The 20,835-nt window shown below is 37.1% G+C and overlaps 1 protein-coding gene and 1 non-coding gene across 6 annotated transcripts in view; one reads left to right on the top strand and one right to left on the bottom strand.

The window, feature by feature from the left end:
* Positions 1-20,835, bottom strand: part of LOC150098087 (DENN domain-containing protein 1A-like) — a 224,361-nt gene that overhangs the window by 10,363 nt on the left and 193,163 nt on the right. The gene's annotated exons all lie outside the window — the stretch shown is intronic.
* On the top strand, positions 1,988-2,060 carry TRNAN-GUU (transfer RNA asparagine (anticodon GUU)). The gene has a single exon. It is a non-coding gene; the product is annotated as a tRNA-Asn (tRNA).

Genomic DNA, 20,835 nt, shown 5'->3' with positions numbered 1-20,835 from the left:
GGAGAGTGGTCAGATGAGGGGGGAAGAGCCCATGGAAGTACCTTCAATCTGCTTAAATAAGGTGTTTTTTAATCTGGTTCTTCCAAGAAAAGTCCTAGAACCTAGAACATCAAAAGTAAGATGGAGTGAAGTAGGATTTTTCCTGTGAATAATAAGACAAGATAGTGTTTTAACAGCACTGAAATTCACTAAGTTGTCTTCACCACACTAGAAAATGGCGAGGAGATCAGTGTTTAAGACAGGACTGCCCACCTTAAGTAATCTGAGGGCTGCATTCAGAATAATAAATACAATACATATATATGTTGGAACAAAACAGTGCAAGAACACTTCTTTGCACATCTAATATTTGAAAAACATATCAGTATATTTATTATTATTATTATTATTTGATACTTCCAGGGAGTCCAACAACTCATCAAGGGAGGGTACTTGCTCTACAACTCTGTCTCCACCAACTGACTGCAACTACACCAATGCCATCTACAGTCGACCACCACCACCACCACCACTAGCATTTCCACAGACATCACAAACATCCATGCTCATGGCGAGATTTGAACCCGCGGCCTTTTGACTGGAGAGCAGATATGCCAACCACTTGGCCAGCTAGGCTGGCTTCTCAGCATCTTACCATCCTATGGTCTCCTTTCTGCTCTTTGTGATTGTATTGCAAGCTGCTTTACCAGTCATTCTTTGCATGTCATTGTGGATGGCTTCCTCTTATCAATGCCGGAATATCCCAGAGTTCTGTACTCATGCTCTTCCCTGTTTACATCAGTGACATCTACCCTCTGACCTCGGATATTATTCATAATTTTACTGATGAATTTAAGAAAAAAAAGAGTAGTGGTCTATAATTTCTAGTTTAATTTACTTCCTTTTTATGCAGTAAGGCTGAGAAGGCCTCATAAAAGATACAATCAAATGCCTTCAAGATATCAAGAGAAATTGCATGGGCTTCTCTAAATCTTTCCATGGCCTGTGTCAAAATGTCAATAAAGTTAGGAAGAGATCTGCCCTAGAACAAGTAAGGTGGAATCAATATGTGATAACTAATTAACTGACAGATCTTCAGGTAGTAAGGAAATACTTATTAGTATTAAGACAAATGAGAATTTTTCTGATGCTCTTCTGTTGAAAGATCAGATTAAAATTTAGTTAAGATTAGTTATAAGATTAAAGATTAATCTTTAATAAAGATTAATCTTTATTAAAGGTAATATCATGGTACCACCAGGATGTGAGAGAGATGGAAATAAAACAAAACAAAAAAAAAAAAAAAAGCAAGGGACCAGAGGGCTTGACTGCCAGTAGAGCAGGAGGCAAGCTTATTGCATTTTATATTTAAAAATAAAAAAAAAATAAATAAATCCAAAACTGATTTTGTAAGGAGTTGGCTTTGGATTTGTTGATATATATATATATATATATATATATATATATTTTTTTTTTTTTACACTTGTTTTGGTTTATAGTATAAGCTGGGTGAGAAGTGGAGTCTCTGAGTTGAGCTAATGAGCACAAGCTGTATTTTTATCATGGACTGTAAAGGCACAATTTTTAGAGAATCAAGGTTTGGATGGAGGTTGGGAGTTTGCAATGAGGAGAAGAATAATGCTTCTCATTCCACTGCAAACCACCAATCTCTATCTCATCATACTGCTGTATTTTGGTTATTAGTTCACAGATGGTGTTTGGATCAGGAGAGTGAACACAGTAATCTGACTATGGAAAAGAGCTTAGAAATCCCAGAGATTATTCCTTTTAGAAAAAGAAAGTTAGTTAAAGAAATTCCCTGGCAAGCACAGAATTTCTTTAACGTCATTAGGGTGGCCGAGCAGTCTAAGGCGTTGGTTTAAGGCACCAGTCTCTTTGAAGGTGTGGGTTCAAATCCCACCCCTGCCAATATTTTAAGAGGTTTTGTGTAGCGTAATTGGAACGATCACAGTGCAGAAAGTAATTTTTATATCAGCCTGTTGAGGAAGCCCGGCTAGCTCAGTTAGTACAGCACGAGACTGTTAATCTCGGGGTCGTGGGTTCGAGCCCCACGTTGGGTGCGATTCTTTTGTGGGAGAGGGAGTTAGAGTCGCCGGAGAACGTGGTGGGGAATTTGAGCTGTGCTGAAAAAAGTGCTTTTTTAATCGGTAAATAGTCTGCCTTCTGTCGAGATTTGTGCTACATTGTTTTCCTGGAATACAAGTATCCTTCAGTAGTTACATAAAACTAAATAATGAAACATAAATTTCATTATTTAGTTTTATTTTATTTATATTTAGTATGCTTAAACATTTTGTTTGTACTTTTACTTATACTCCCTTATACTTATTTAGCGTTTAGTTGTAATAGTTCCTCGACACTATTTTGAATAATGGCATCAGTAGCAGTTAAAATCGCAAATATCGCCAAGTCCTCCCCCATTTAGCGTGATATCATACGGGATTTTGTAGCATTCAGGACTTATGGAATGTATGTATCCTGGCAGTTGTATATATAGTAGGTGAGAGAAGGGGAAATACATATATGCACAAAATGTAGGCAATGGGAAGAACTTGATGAGTTGGAGATTCTCCATGTACAGAGATGAGTGGTATGATAGAGGGTGAGAGAAATATGAATAAAATAATGAGAGTGGGGAGTATGGAAAGGTTGGAGGATTGTGAAGTTTTCAGAGATAGTCTCAATTGGGAGAATGAATGGCAAATAAGAGTGGCTGACTTGCAGGGAGGGAGAGAGAGAGAGATAGACGAGCTGAAAGAGCAGGTGGAATGTCTAGGGAATGAGATGAGAAGTGTGAAAGATGAGATTAGGTGAATGGAAGAGACGAATGCAAGGTAAATCAGAGTAGGAGTGAGTTATAGGAATGGTAGAAGAGGAGAGAATAAGAACAGTAGAAGTGAGGGAATGAGAGAGTTATGTGAATGATAGAAGAGCAGAGAATAGAGTAAGCGGAAGAGAGGGAATGAGAAAGAAAGTTATGGGAATGATAGAAGAGGAGAGAATGGAAACAGTAGGAGAGAGGGAATGAGAAGAATGCGAGGGAGCACTGGAAGCAGCGATAGACTGATGTCAGGGAGGCAGGTAAGTAGGGAAACACAGAGAGAAAGTGTTAGAGTGAGAGATGCATGTGAGCAATCGAGGAACAGGGTGGTAAGAGGTGTAATGTATGGGGGACTCAATGAACCGTGGTGTTCAAGATAGGATGCATAAGGAGTGTTTGCCTGGAGGAACAATAGAAAGTGTGGCTATGGCAATTAAGAGGGGTGAAAGGGTGGATGAGATGATCATGATGGTAGGAACAAATGACTTGAGAGGTAAGGTAAACTGGGCAGCAAGAGACATGAGATTCTTGCTTGAGGTTGTATGAAAGAAGACACAGAGAGGAAAGAAAGTGTGCATGTTGCCTAGGTATGATAGTCAAGAGCTGAGCAGAAGAGCAGTAATATTGAATAACATAATAGCTGGAATGTGTCAGAAGAGAGGATTGGAATATATGGATGTTTGGAAGGCATTGAGGACAGAAAGGAATTGTATGTGAGAGAAGATTTGCATTTGAATGAGGAAGGATGTAGGCATCTGGAGAGATTGCTGTTCTGAATGAGTCGGTGTGTCAATGCAGGGAAACTAGAATGCCCAGGGTGGATAGTAGCAGGGGTGGCCTCTTGTGGGAATGGGTACTTGGGAGAAGGGGAACGACATCAGGTAACACTAAGCCCAGTGGAGTATAGAGGGGATAATGCTGGGTATAGAAACAATGGCATTTTTATGCTTTATACTAATGCCAGGAGTATCTGGAATAAAGGAGAGGAATTGGTGGCGCTAATAGCATCAGCCTGGCTAAAGATTATTGGGATCACTGGCTCACAGATATGGATGACAGAAGAGGATACAATAACAGGAATAGAAGTAGCAGGGTACAGCATTATTCGGCAGGATAGAAAGAGAAAGCGTGGTAAAGTACTGCTTATGTCCTCTAAGAGTGGAAGCTTTGGAAGGCAGTAACATTAATGATTTTGAAAGAATATGGTGTGAGATAGAGGTGGGTGTTGCTAAAATCCAAAGAGCACAGAGGGTGAGGACCAGGAGATGTTTAGACAGTTGAGCTTGGGAAGTGCAAGAAGAATGATTGTTATGGGAGATTTTAACTACAGCAGTATAAATTGGGGAGAGGAAGATGCATGTAGCAATAAAGGAATGGAATTTCTAGAATTCTTGAGGGAAAAATGTCTTAGGCAACATGTAATAGAAGGAACAAGAGGCTCAAGAGTTTTGGATTTGGTCATAGCATCAGAAGAGTTGATAACTGAAATGACATCTCTCCCACCAGTTGGAGAGAGTGACCATGTGGTTTTGACTTGGAAGATGAATAGAAATGCAGGAGTATCAAAGAGACGGGAATGTATGTGGAATTATAAGGCAGGTGATTATAATAATCTTAGACGTCAACTTTGAGAAGTTTCACAGAGGAAGGAATTGCAAGGCCAGGATATCATTAGTGCTTGGGAAATTGTGAAGGAATATTTGTTAGCAGCAATAGTAAGGTGTATTCCACAAGTGAAGAAGAGGACACAATTCGGAGTAAAGTGGATGACAAACAATATTAAACAGGAACTGCATGCAAAAAAGAGGCTATGGAAGAGATATAAGGAGATAGATTAAGAGCAGATGCATGAAGAATATAAGACACAGGCCAGGAGAGTAACTCAAAACTGGAATATGAGAAGAGATTGGCCCTAATTCTAGAGAATTTTTTAGCTATGTGGCCAGTAGGAGGAGAAATGATTGTGGAAGAATGACATTGTGGGATAAAAATGGGAATAGAGTGACTGATGCAGAGAACATAGTGGAATTGTTCAATGAACACTTTATTGGTATATTTCATCCTTTAGGAGTAAATTTTAATACTAGAGGGATAGGGCAGGTTCGAGGTTTAGAGGTGCAGGAGGAGAACGTGTTCCAAATACGAGTACTCTGGATGGTATTTCACCACGAATTTTGAGAGAATGCTAACAGCTCCTTTGACCTTCCTTCCATTCCCTGAGGAATGGAAGGAAGGTAAGATAGTGCCATTGCATAAGGGCGGTAGCAGACTGGAAGTGTCTAATTATAGGCCAGTTTGTGTGTCATTATTAGTTGTTAAAATCTTGGAGAAATTAGAGACCGTATACAACATTGGGCAGATGAGGATAATGTTATCTGTGAGAGTTAACATAGATTTGTGAAGGGGAGCTCTTGTTTTAGTAATATGCTAGCCTTTTATAATAAAGGTACAAGAGCAGTAGATGAGGGAAAGGCATATACTGCCATTTTCTTGGATTTAGTGAAGGCAATTGACAGGATGCCACATGATAAGCTGATATTTAAGTTGCAGGGTTTGGATGTCAGGTTGGTCAACTGGATTCAGGATTGGCTGAATCAGTCCTACCATATACTATTGACTGAAATGGTATACGGTGGGACAGTTTCAAGGAGGCACAGGGTTACAAGTGGGGGTCCCACAGGGACCAGTAATGGGACCTATATTGTTTAACCTTTATATCAATGACATTGTCAGTGGATTGCAGGGGGGTATTCGGTTGTTTGCAGATGATGAAGCTGGGAAGGGTTATTAGTAATAGTGCAGATGTGGTAGCCCTCCAAGAGGATTTGAATAAGCTAGACAGATGGGCAAACAAATGGGGGTATCAGTTTAATGCAGCAAAATGTAAGGTCTTGAGGTTTGGGATACATCAATGGGACGCTGCATAGCGTCCTATCGATGTGTCCCAAACCTCAAGAGATCTGGGGTCGATCAAGAGATCTGATCCTCTATTGGAGGAGCTACACTGGAGGAAGTAGGGAAGACAAGAGATCTGGGGTTGATGATTGATAGAAAACTTAAATTTAGGGCCCATATCGCAAAGGTAGTGAAGGTAACACAGAGGATTGCTGCAATAATGAGGGTGTTGACCTGCAGAGATAAATGAGTTATCAAGTTATCATTCTGTTGTATAAGACCCTGATCAGACCACACAGTCTATTGTTCTCAGATTTGGTCCCCAGGATTTGAAAGGGATAAATTAACTGTGGAAAGGGTACAAAGGTGGATAACAAAGATGGTTTCAGGACGGTACAATGTTTAAAGTTAATTTTTCACTTGGTTAGACTATAATAAAATTAGTTTAATCCTTTATCCAAGTGTGAGCAAACAAAGTTTGCGCCTGAAAGTATCTTCAGGACTGGGGTAAGGTGATACAACACAGGGCAACTCGATGCAAAGGTGGAGCAAGCTAACATCACTCCTTTCTCCACCTTTGCAACGAGTTGCCCGGTGTTGTACCATCTTACCCCAGTCTTGAAGATACTTTCAGGCGAAACTTTGTTTGCTTACACTTGGATAAAGGATTAAACTAATTTTATTATGGTACAATGTTAGTTATGAGGATCGGCTGAGGGAATGTGGACTAAAGAGTTTGGTGGATAGAAGGAGAGGTGATTTGATTGAGACTTTTAAACTGTTGAGAGGTGGTTACAGGGTTGACACTGGGGAGTTCTTTCTCTTGGTTGAACAGCGGGAAGGAGTGATGACAAGGGGCCATCCCTGGAAGATACAAAAGGAAACTGTGAGCAAGATGGTGAGAAGTGGTTGCTCTGGATGGAGAGTGGTTGAACAATGGAATGCACTGCCTGATAGAATGGTGAGAGCAAGAAAGGTCAATGAGTTTAAGGAGTGGTACGATAGACTTTGTATTTCCTAGGAGGGATCTCCCACGATGAGTCTTTTGACTCCACGGAGGCCTGAAAAAAAAATAATAAATAAAATAATAATAATTCCAGCTGGCACTGTTGTGGTGTAGAGCTGAGATTGGCTGGAAAGCAATTGATCAATTGACCTGGTATGAAAAAGGACCATGAATAAGATTATGATCAGAGTTGCCAAGAGCAAAGAAGATAACTCCCTCGAAATACAGTGCATTTCGAGGGAGCTGGTCTAATGGTGGAAGAACGATGAAGATTATCTGGTATTCTGATTGTTAAGTATTTATGTTAGGTAATGATTGACAGAAAATTATTTGTTTTCACTTTCAGCTGGATCTCTGAAGTTAGAAAAGGGAAGCCAATTTGTGTTATGAATGTTAAAGAAATTAAGAAAGAAGATAATCTCACAATTTAGGTCATTAGACAGTAGAAATCTCTTTTAAAGATAAGCAGTTAAAAAGGGCAGTATGCTTGTCTGAAATTAGGATTAAAGGCAGCAAATGAAAACTATAAAGTGAGTTTGGGAAATCTTGAGACAGAGCAGATTGAAAAGTGGATATTGTACGTTTGGGAGCTTTTGGCAAGGAATGTGTGATTTGACAAAACTGCATTTTCCTCTCTTTTTCTTCACAACGCATGCAAGATGTAGTTGTAGTAGTCCATCATGGAGAATGTCAACTGGGATTCATTTGGGAATAGCAGATCAGGTTTTGATGTCTGTAAGTGATATATAATGAATGTTTATATTAATGCCTTGGATGCTGATGAAATGAATGAGGAAATGTTTTTTATTGTATGAATTTTGGTATTATTTTGGGACTTTTAGGGTATATTTTTATTGTTTTTGCAATTTTTGTGTGTTTTGTGAGTTTTTATTTATTTATTTTTCTTTTTATGGGAGATCTGGTTATTTGGTTATTTTTTATGAGTTGGAGCAGGAAACTTAAAGAGTAGAGGCATGCAGTCAAGGTGAGAGAATTGTGCATAGGGAATACCCAAACTCCAATTCAGTTATGGCTTTGACAGTGCCCCCCCCCCTCCACACACACACACATACTGCTGTACTTTAACTTCATCAGAAACTGCTTTACTGCTGTACCCTCAAATTGGGAAAGCACTGGCTCTTTAATTTGTTAATAGTAGTATGTTGAGCATGCCAAGCAAGGCCATCACTCACACTGCATGCAGGAAGAGAGATTGGACAGAAATTAGAGACCTTCTATTCTGGAGACAACACATGGAAGAAGCCATTCATGACTCCAATTAGCAGCACAGAGATATTTCACGAGGTAATGAAAGATATTGGGAAATTGTGAAATATCACCTAGAGGTGATATTTCACAATTTCCCTAGAGGAAATTTATCACCTAGAGGTCTAGATGGCATTTTCTCTAACTTTGAAAGATGGCATGGCAGTAGTATATGCTTTGCAAGAGCTCTGTTGTGGAAGTAGGTTGTACAACAGAAAAGGTGGGGTTGACTTGACTGGGAGAGGCATATATTGTGCAACCAGCCCATTACTGGCCTGATACAGTTTTTGCTGATTATAATATAAGATTTTTGTACTTATTTTTCTCTTGACTATTAGATGTGGTTTATTCCAGTCCACCTTCCAAAAGTATGAATTTATTCAAAATGTAAGGAAACCATTTCATAATTTTATTGAACAAATACTACATATGACAGGGGAAAAAAAAGTACAAATGGGTAGGGTACACTGCAACATTGTTGTATTTAGGTAATAGTTTTTGATATAGGAGTTATGTCACACAGCAAACATGAAAACAGTATTCATGTTTATGCATCAATTTAACCAACCTGCCAAGTGTCACAGATTCAGCAGTAGTTGAAATTACCTTCTTTCTAGAAACCAAAATGTGCATGGCAATGGAGAAGAAATAAAAATTTTTTACATAATCCAACAGGATTGTTATTGTTTTGGAATTATGGCTGGAGTAACTAATGCTACAAGGCCAGCATATTATTTTTGTAAACTGCATGTTCTCAACTGGTTTGTTCATTCTGCCAGATGAAAAACTTAATTCTCCAGGAGGGAAATCCCCACTACTTCCATATCAGACTACTCCACAGGATAGTCAATGGGTGAGATAGGGTCAGTGGATCTGAAAACAAGTTTTGCTCTTATACTTGAGTAATTATGTTGCAGCATACACTATACTAATCCCTCTACTGTACACCAATAGCTGCAACATAACTATGGCTGTCATGATGGAGGTTTAATGGGTATCTGGAGAGTTTATTGAAAAACAGTTAATTGAAAGACAATTCATCGAAAATGCAATTCACCGAAAATTTTAACTTTTCGAAAACGTTATGATAAAAGTGATCATTTAGAACAAAAACTGAACCATGGAAAGTGAGATAGCAATGCTACTTTAATAGGGAATAATTATAGAACAATATGGATTCTTATTGTCTTTCTTGTCTGATAACTGTTTTATGTCTGTTCATTGAACTGATTTGCCTGTTTCTGGGAGGAAAAGCCCAGCCTACAGGCTCCATTATTATTATTATTGTTACTAGTAGTAATATGCGACTTCAATACAGCAATTATTATTGGATGAATTTTACTCAGATTCGCTATTTGAAACTTTTACAAGAAAATGTCAAACTGTTCCAGTTTTCAGTTCAGCTATATTTGGGGCAACAAAGAAATATTGTGTCCAAATTATGTATTACAATAACTTAGCAGAATTAGTAGAAGTTGTTGGTACAAGAAGCTGTCCACACGGTTCAGTTTTTGTTCTAAATGTTCTAACTTTTACCATAACATTTTCGAAAAAAAGTTTCGAAATGGTATTAGCAATTCTGCTTTGGCTGAATCAATTTAATGAAATTTTAGCTAAAATTTTCAGTGAATCGTTTTCTTGATGAATTGTCTTTCGATTAACTGTTTTTCGATGAATTTTCATGGAATCGGTTTAATGGAGTATGAACGGCAATGGGAAAGGATTAAAAACTATTTTAATTCTTCCAATATTTCATCTCAGTCACAGACATCTTTAGGAAATACAAATTAACACTTGTACCACATACGCAAAGGCGACACAGTGCTAAATGAAACACGTGGATATAACACTAGAATCCTGGACAACTATGGTTGTTGAAAGTGTTTTCACTTGGTGGAAACACTTCATAATAATAATAAATAATTATTTTTTATGTCACACCTTATTATTTTAATAATAAGGTGTGACACCTTTTGGCAACTCGAATGTAAAAATATGGCTTCTGCTTTACTTCAACCTTGGTATCACTTCTGGGTCTGGCTCCCACTGATGAGACCTCAGTAAAGATCGAAACCAGTCTGAGTAGTGACCCTTACCATAATGCATAGCATTATACATACCCGTAAGAATATGTGCTTTGCATTATGGGATACTAAGGCAAGTGATGTGAAGTCATACACCTTTACCACGAGTTGCCCCATGTTGAAAATAATTCAGGTGCAAACTTCTTTGCTTATACTTGGATAAAGGATTAAACCAAGTATATAATTTCTTGGTATCTTTAATTTAAGCTATTATACTTAAATTAGTATCTTTAATTTAAGCTAATCAGTAATTGCTTTGGCACTGCCAAAGCAATTACTGATTAGAAATGGTTGAGTAAAGTCCTACTACTTCTACCTGCAATGTCCATATAATTATTTGTGCGCAGTCATTTATGAAAATTTCAAACAATGTTTGTGTATGCTAGCTAGTAGCAGTGATACCCTTTAGTTCAAATTCTATCTGATGCATGAAATATCTATAAAGGCTTTTCAATGAAAATGAATTAGTTGAATCTCATATAGAGAAGGCAAAGCCTGGAAACTCAAGCTTTTCTATTCACAAAGCAAACTGGATCAAGAAACACTTACAGTCAGACAGACATAGCAGATAAAAATAATAACTGCTTTATCATTACCAAAAAGTACACAGTAACAAGCCAAGGCTATAATAAGCCATTGGAATGAGATAATTCCAAACTTAAACGACTTTTGAAACCATATTTCAACAAACTAGAGAACAGTTTCTTTCATTTTGGTTCTTTGTTTTGCAACAAATCACTGACAGTTACAGATGTTCTACCTAGGATACCTCCATGAAGAGAAGAGTTCCAATTCTACATATTTGAGGAATTTTCAAATAAAATTGATAGGATACTGTCTTTTTTCATCTTGCCTCTGCCTTAGACCCTATAAAAAACTCTTTAGCTCCATTCCCACGATCTAAAGAAAAAGCTGCTCTCCTTTTCCTTACTTTGTATATACAGATCCCTCATGACTGCCATATGACCATTCTGTTCAGAATAGTAGTGAGCACTGAAACATATAATCCTTACAATCACATGGTTTGCACATTTAATGCATGTCCCTGTGTGAATTAAAAGTTTAAATTCAAATGTTCAAACCATGTAATGGAACTATGTGCTAAATTTCTGAATTATTTGTTTTTTAAATTATAACAGCCCTTGGCAGTTATTTTGCACCTGTGTACATCTAAACATGTTTAATCACATTTGTGTCACAAGTTGTGATGGATGTACAGTGTGGAGTTGTGTTGTTGTCGATTATTAACAAATCTCGAAGTGCAGTCTAATAATTCATATTGTCATATCCCCACGTGTTCAGAGGGCACAAAGGTCTGACATATGTTAGTATATGCACCGAAGTTAACCCTGTGAAAATGCCCAGTCCTCAGCATAGTGACAACAGCATCGGATGATTGATCCACTTCCAACTACTAACCATGCTCAGACTTGCTTAACTTTTTGATTGAGCTATTAGTAGCAGAGACTCTACCAATCAATCAACCTTTGCTGGCAATAATTCATATTAATGATATTTAATTCATATTAACATCTCTCTTTTGTATATCTTAAATCTTTAATATGGATCACTAGTTAAATATGGAATGTTTGAAATGCACAATAGAAAATAATGAAGGAAATGAAAATGATTGTGGTAATGCATGAAAGAACATTTGATGCATCAGGATCCCATATTTGCAATGAAAGTAAAAGGTGCAAGCCATTAATTTATTATCATGCAAATGTTTATAATAAATACCTTTATAATTATTTGTATTTGAATGAAATATTATTATAACTTCTCCCAAACTTCCTTTGACTAAAAAGGGGGGTGGTGCACATGCACAATCATAAATTATCAGCAGTTGTGTGTGGTGGAGAAGTGTCTCAAAAATAAGAAAGCAACCAGTAGTGTGCTGCATTATTTTGTTTTTGAATCCATGATGTTTAATTAATTTGTTAATAATATTTCATGTGGATTGACTAGAGATCTTCAGTTGTTTGGTAATGATGCAGATCAGGGGAAAATCAAAAGAAATACTGCTGATGCCTTTGGAAAGATGAGAACAGACTTTTAGCTTTGACAAATGAGTGGGACTGTAGTTTTACAATTAATAAGTGCAGTGTGTTAGTTTGGAATAGAATAATATAAGTCTTTGTACTGTGTTGGTGTAATTGCATTTCAGGGTGAGATTCAAGATTTGGGAGTGATAACTGACAGTGGAACTAAGGTTTAGAGGACATATTATATTGCTGGTATGATAAGCAAACCCCTTATATTTCTTACAGTGTACAAAATATAAGGGGTTTAAAATATTTTAAACTGTATAAACACTGTATACAATATTCATCTAATCAAATTGACTGCTGCCCTCAAATCTGATCACCTAGTTTTCACTGTGATGTACACACATTAGAAATAGTCCAAAGCGATTGAGCAATTGCAAATTGCAAGCATTCATTATTAAAAAGTTGTGGAAACAACTACTGTGTTATAGTAAAACTTCTGTTTAATATAAACTAAAATAATCACCTGATATTTCAACCTTCATATCAAGGTCATCATCTGGAATACATATATATATATATATATATATATATATATACAAAGAAACAAGCTACATTACAATCTACACACTGTGCTAAACTCACTAATTTGGTCAATTGTTAACATTATAGACCTGACCTCTGGTGGGAAAAAAAACTTACTATATCATTGCTAGAGTACTGTTATTTGGTTACAAATCATTAAGAGATATATTAAGCTAGAGAGCAATGTACCCTTACATAAACCCACAGATAAATTAGAACAAAACAGTAGATCATGGCCAATAAGGGTTGAAATTATTGCTTGGAGTCCTAAAGTAAGGGGTTTGCAGGAGAACTTGAAAGAATTTATATGGGCTGAATGTGTGCAATTCAAATTCTTGGGATTTTTATGCTACCATTATTGTTTAGGATGGTTGATCAAAATTTTGCAGATTTCTTTGAATTTGCATTCATAGCTTAATGCTAATTTCAAACCACCTATTAAATTATAAAACATATTCAGTTCCTCCAAGGATCCCCCACCCTCTGGAGTATACCAAATCCATTGCACCTGTAACTCACCTTATATTGGTGAAACTGGATACACAATTCTAATCTGTAAAATAGAACACAAACGACACATTAAATTTAACAATTCTAATAAAGCATGCTCTCACATCATACACTAAATTAATTGGAAAGGTACCTGTCTTACATCTTCCTTACATCATACAAAAATATGGTATGAGTGCAAATTCAAGGAAGCCTGTGAAATTTTGATCAGCCATCCTAATCTAAATAATGATGGCATAAAAATCCCAAGAATTAATATTACACATATTCAGCCCACATAAGTTCTTTCAAGTTCTGCAGCAAACCTTTGCTTTATGACTGTAAGCAATAATTTCAGCTCTTAATGGCCACCATCTATACTGTTTGTTTTAATTATCTGTGGGTCATTATGTGAGAGCACATTGCACTCTAGCTTAATATATCTCTTAATGATTTATAACCAAATAACAGGACTCTAGAATTGATGTAGTAAGCTTTTTTTTTTATTGACCAGAGGGTAGGCCAGCAGTGTTAATGGTTGACCAAATTAGTGTGATTTTAATATACTATGTAGATTGTAATGTAGCTTGTTTCTTTGTACATATGTGCATTCCAGAATGATGACCTTGATATGAAGGTCGAAACATCAGGTAATCATTTTGATTTATATTAAACTAAAGAAGGTAGTTGTTTCCACAATTTTTTTAATAATGAATGCTGACCACTGTGTAACTATGAAAGAAAGGTAAATTGCAAGGTTTGGTGGATAGGTGGAAAAGAAGTGATATGACAGACATGTAAATCAGTGAGGAGATTTTATTGGATTAACACAGAAGGAATTAATAAAAAGTGGAAAATGAGATGGGAAGAACAAAAAGCTATATCTCTGGAAGTTATATGACGGCGTTGTTGGAGGGTGATGTAAGGAGCAGATTTTTTACACGAAGAGTGGTAGATGAGGATGAGCAGAATGCATTGCCAGAATGCAGAGTGAATGCTAGGAGCATTCAGGAGTTAAGGTTCAATATGATATGTTGTTAATTAGGTGGATCTCCCATAGTGAATCTGCTGACTGTTTACAGATTGCTGTAATAATGATAATAATAATAATAATAATAATAATTGTGCTTTGATTGTGTAAGATGTAATTGTGAGTCAGTTGAAGAAATTCTAAAGCAGGCAGATTTGTCATCCGAGTAGCATAAATACTTGATTTAGCTATTTATTGAGATATTTTATAAGATTGTGCAAAAGCAATTAGAACTGGAGCCAAAGGTATTCCTTTTGACTGTTTTATGTGTTCTCTGACATAAACAGTCTTAACATTATTATGGTAATTTTGCAAATATTATGCAAATGCTTTTGCTTCCTGAAAAGTGAAATACATACTAGCTTTCCATTGAATTTCCTCAGCATTACACTTAAGTCACAATTTCTAAAGAGTATTGTATTTTGAATTACCTGTACCACATTTGAAAAATTCTTTAAGGCTATGGCTTCCAAATCCAAATTAATAATTGGTATGAGGAGGCTAATCTTATGAGAAAAGGCTCACATTTTATATGTGACAAATTCGGAAAGTAAGATGTTTTTAAAGGAAAGTTTTGACTGAAGTTTTAAAAGCTTTGATTTACTTTAGAAGAAATAAGCATACTGAATTTTATTTTAAAAAAAAAAAATCTTATGAGCTGGATTCATGGGACCATGTGCAAAATTAATTTAAAAAATAAAAAGGTCACTCTATAATAAAAGTTAAGAAAAAAAATTTTTTTTTTTAAACAGAAAGAGGGAGTCATTCATTGATATGACTGTCAGTCGGTCTTGTAGGAGTAAATAATTTAGCAATGCTGAAGTCTGTAAACAACTGTGTGAAACAGATTAAATTAGTGTCATCAGTATATTCAGTTTTCTAAATAACTTAAGGAATTCACAACGTATACTGAAATATAAATTAAAATAAAGTTTAATATATACTTCCTATTATAATTACGGCTATTTTGCCTGCTTCAGTTTAGGAGTGCCCCTGTTTAAATGTCATTGGCTATTTACTCACGGATTCTTAGGGCACTGTAGATGTAAGTTTACCCAAATGTATATGTAGCATAAGGAAGAGAAATTTACACATACCTTTTTCTGGGTGTTGCGGCTTTTCTTCTTCATGCGATGTCCGAAAACTATTGAGTGTGTGGAGGGGGGGTAGGCAATTTGGGAGAATTAAATTAGAAAAACCTGGGTTTTTTTCCCGTAATATATATATATATATATAAACATATATATTATATTACGTAGGGTGGGGGAAAGGTGAAAGGGTTGATATTTATATAGGGGGGAAGGGGAAAGGGGGTTGACGGGGTGCGGTCAGTTTCGACTATTCTCGGTAGTCATCTGAACACATTGGGAAAGTGGATGCTATGTCAGGTCGGGTAGGTGCTTCTGTTTTTGAAGTGTTTGTGTTATCGCCTATTGGTCAGGGTTGTGACCTCAATTTTATGTTGTGAAGAAGCTTCCAAACCTCGGAGATTATGTAGGGCCTGTGTACGTTGATAGAGTTCGCATCACATTTTATGGCTATTGTTTCCGATATTCTTAGCATTGTTTCATTGTCTTGTCTGTCTACTATGATGGCCTTGTCGATCTGCGGGGTATGTTTTTGTTCAAGGGCGTGAACAGCTATTTCCGTTTTTCCTGTGCTTTGTATTCGATTTTTCTTTTTGATGTTACTTTTTTTAGTGTTTAGATGTTCTGGAATAGGGATGTTACAATCACGGTAGTTTTCTTGTAGTCTTGCCCATCCTGCCCCAATGGTGGAACCTGTGTAGGTAATATCACATTCTTTTTGGCAGGGAAATTTATAGACTACATTGTGATGTTCAAATATTTCTTTCTGTGTGTGAGGTTTGGTGGATTTTAGGAGATTTGCCAGTTTTTGGTTTGTGGTGAATACCAATTTGTAGTCAGTATGTTTGAAGATGTATTTATAAGCTTTGTATGTGTTTTGGGTGTATGGTAGTTTGATAATTTTTTGTGTTGGGAAGTTCGTTTTGGTACTTGGGTTGTTTTGGCGGCTTTTTGCCGTCTTGTTTGCGTAGTTAATCAGTTGTGTAGGATAGTTGCGATTTATGAAGATCTGTGTTAGTTTTTTTATTTCTGCAGGGGCACTCCTAAACTGAAGCAGGCAAAACAGCCGTAATTATAATAGTTTATTAAGAGGAGTAACATGGGAGTTTTCCCAGAAATAATATACATAATTTACTTGTGTCTTATAACCATACAACCCCTATCATTGGCTCTCTACTCATAACCACCCCACCAACCCCCCCCCCCCGATCACAAAATACCCTTAAAAATAGTTTTCCCCTAACGCACATACCAACACAAGCTTATGCCATGGTCGCACGTCACATATTCAATGAGTGCATAAACTTTACAAAAAGTACATACCAAAAAACCATCCTAACATACACCGCTCAAAAAATACACATAACTTTCCTCAAAAAATGCCTCGATCACAACATCACACCAAAATTCACCACGGTACACGGCAATTGCACGATTCGCGGAAACAAAAAAATATGCTACCGAGCATCCCGTGCCCTCATAAAACAAGCCATAAACAACAGGTTTAAAAAGAAACAACAAGCATATTCATACATTCGCAAAACAAAAAACAGATTGAAAAAGCTACTAACCACAAACGAATGGGCAATCTTTTGGGATAATACCCAATCTCACATCAACGACTACACGCTATTATTAGAAGATCGACATGCAAAGAAATGGTACGCACTAACAAACACCTAATACAACAATCGCGTTGTTTCCAACCCTCCGGATTTTTCTGTCTTAGAACCAACAAAAAACAATTCCATCATCAATCTATCGCACCACAACCTCACGCCCGACGAAATCAGCATCCTGAGCAAAGGATTAAACTTTGGTGTATCCCCTAAGTACATACAAAACAGAGACATCATTACCGAAATGCAAGCGAAATTAGAATATGACCCTAACAAAGAAACAATATTCCACAAAATTAACACATCATAAACAGTAAAATAATAATTAAACCAAACATTAACCCCAACTTACAAAAAGCTCTTTTATCCCTAAAAAGGAACCCGAACATTATTATCAATAAAGCTGACAAAGGGGACACTGTAGTCATTACAAACCAAACCGATTACCACAACAACAACATAACAGCCATCTTAACCGACCAACACACCTACTGAAAAATACAAATTGACCCCACCCCCGACCTCATAAAACAAATCAACAGTACCCTACACATCCTAAAAAATGAAAATAAAATAGACAAAACCACACTGAAAAACACAACCCCCCGTGCCACACGAATCCCTTGTATGTTTGGACAAATAAAAACCCACAAAGATGGGTACCCAATGAGACCAATAGTCTCCTACAAAAATACCACCACAGCCCCTTTATCAAAATTCGTAGCGAAACTTCTCAAACCATTAATTACAACGTCTAACTTCATGATAAAAAACACGGACGACCTTTTCAAAAAAATAAAAAACCTAACCCTATCCCAAGATGACATCCTCACTTCATTGGATGCGGCCTCTTTATACACTAATGTCGACATCCCCAGAATTTTAGACATCGTACACACACTACTCACAGAAGACCACACCCTACACTCTCGTACTAATCTAACGCCCATTGACATTATTAACTTAATAAAACTAATAATCTCGGCAAACTTCTTCAAGTTCAACAACAACATGTACATTCAAATCTTCAGACTCCCCATGGGCCAAAACATCAGTGAACAACTAGCAGAATTATTCCTAGTACATATAGAATCACTCCTACTCCACCCTTCCCTTCCCCCCCGGCATCACCTTTTATGGCAGATACGTGGACGATAGTCTGTGCATTGGTAATCCCACACACATCACCACCTTAAAAACATCCCTAAACGGTTACAACAACAGACTAAAATTCACCACAGAAACCGAACAGAACAAATCCATCAATTTCTTAAACTTGACATTAACCAGAACACACAACAAAATAGCCATGAAAATATACCACAAACCCTCGCATATCGGAAACTACCTCCATTTTAACTCATACCATCCATATTCTGTTAAAAAATCTGTCATCTTATCACAATTCATAAATGCCTACAAATTTTCAACCAATCAGAATAAAAGCAGAAATAAAAAAACTAACACAGATCTTCATAAATCACAACTATCCTACACGACTGATTAACTACGCAAACAAGATGGCAAAAAACCGCCAAAACAACCCAAGTACCAAAACGAACTTCCCAACACAAAAAATTATTAAACTATCATACACCCAAAACACATACAAAGCTTATAAATACATCTTCAAACATACTGACTACAAATTGGTATTCACCACAAACCAAAAACTGGCAAATCTCCTAAAATCCACGAAACCTCACACGCAGAAAGAATTATTTGAACATCACAATGTAGTCTATAAATTTCCCTGCCAAAAAGACTGTGATATTACCTACACAGGTTCCACCATCAGGGCAAGATGGGCAAGACTACAAGAACACTACCGTGATTGTAACATCCCTATTCCAGAACATCTAAACACCAAAAATACAAAGTACAGGAAAAATGGAAATAGCTGTTCATGCCCTTGAACAAAAACATACCCCGCAGATCGACAAGGCCATCATAGTAGACAGACAAGACAATGAACAATGCTAAGAATATCGGAAACAATAGCCATAAAATGTGATGCGAACTCTATCAACATACACAGGCCCTACATAATCTCCGAAGTTTGGAAGCTTCACAACATAAAATTGAGGTCACAACCCTGACCAATAGGCGATAACACAAACACTTCAAAAACAGAAGCACCTACCTGACCTGATATAGCATCCACTTTCCCAATGTGTTCAGATGACTACCGAGAATAGTCGAAATGGACCGCACCCCGTCAACCCCCTTTCCCCTTCCCCCTATATAAATAATCAATACTTTCACCTTTACCCCACCCTACGTAATATAATATATATGTTTATATATATATTACGGGAAAAAACCCGGGTTTTTCTAATTTAATTCTCCCAAATTGCCTACCCCCCACACACACACTCAATAGTTTTTGGACATCACATAAAGAAAAGCCGCAACACCCAAAAAAAGGTATGTGTAAATTTCTCTTCCTTATGCTACATATACGTTTTGGTAAACTTACATCTACAATGCCCTAAGAATCCGTGAGTAAATAGCCAATGACATTCAAACAGGGGCACTCCTAAACTGAAGCAGGCAAAATAGCCGTAATTATAATAGTTTATTAAGAGGAGTAACATGGGAGTTTTCCCAGAAATAATATACATAATATACTTCCTATATTTCACAACGTCAACGTTACCATCTTCATGTGAACATAAGATTAAGACACATGCACGCAGGCACTAAAAACAGCAAATGAGGTCGAATCGAGGAAACTACTGTTTTTCCTAAAGTCTTGATGTTTCCCCTTAGCGGGTTATATTAGGTATTCATGGCCATTAGGCTAAAGTTCTCAAAGATGTACATCTCCCAAATTTGGGGCAGTCTCATGCATCCAAATTTGTTGAGGTTTGGCATGTTTCTTAGGACTGAGGCTGATTCTATGAATAGTCTTTCAAATTTATACTTGCTGCGGTGTATTACTGTGGATTTCTTCCACCGTATTCTGTGGCATGTATCTAGAGCATGGCCTGCAAGCCCAGAGTGGCTGTACTGGTGAAACCGGATGTAGTCTTTGTGTTCCGAAATTCTGATATTCGCAGTCCTGCCTGTTTGGCCAAAGTAGAACAGCTTAGAGCTGCAAGGGACCTGGTATATAAGTGGTTGGTCTTTAGTGGAGTGGATAAGGGATGCCAATTTTCTATATGGTGTGTAACAAGAGGCCAGGTCATGTTTATTCAGGATTTTGGCAATTTTTTCCGAGGTGCCCCGGATGTAGGGAATGGTGATGGATTTAGAGTAATCTTTATTGTGAAAGGGGGGAGGTTGTGGTTTACTGGTTTTAGTATTATTTGGGGGTTGTAGCCATTGACTGAGAAAGTGTTAAGGATGTGATTTCAGTGGTTAGGGCATTGTCATTTGAACAGATTAGTTTAACCCTGTTGTATAGAGTCTTAATAACTCCATAGTGTTATGGGGGGGTGGGGCAATTGTTGGTGAATGTACCTGCCTGTATGAGTGGTACATTCACCCACAAAGGGAGGCTGTTGTTTTCCTCTTTTTCCAGGGTGAACTTGATTCTGGGGTGTTGGTTGTTTAAGTGTATTAAGAAGGAGAGGAGTGTATCAGAGCCATGTGGCCAAATAGCAAACACATCAGCAATGTAGCAAAGCCATATGGTAGGTTTTTGTGGGGCAGAGTTTAATGCTTTCTCTTCAAAAGTCTCAATAAAGAAATTGGCCAAGGGTGGAGAGAGTGGTGAACTCATGTCTGTCCCCTCTATCTGTTTGTAGAATTTAACCTGCCAAACGAAATAACCTGAATTCATTGTGAACTGAAATAGGGTTGAGATATTGGGAGGAAATTTGGCTTGGATGAGCTCTAAGGTTTCCTTGAGTGGGACATTTGTGAATAAAAATAGCAAATGAGAGTATTTTTGCTGGAGATGTCTCTATTCAGAACATCATTCTTGACTATTTTGTTTTGTATTCTATTCAGGATTCAA

Source organism: Typopeltis vanoorti, chromosome 16 (genome assembly GCF_054136105.1).
Source record: "Typopeltis vanoorti isolate ZY-2024b chromosome 16, IOZ_Tvanoo_1.0, whole genome shotgun sequence".
Taxonomy (NCBI): domain Eukaryota; kingdom Metazoa; phylum Arthropoda; class Arachnida; order Uropygi; family Thelyphonidae; genus Typopeltis; species Typopeltis vanoorti.
This window is presented reverse-complemented; position numbering and strand designations above follow the sequence as displayed.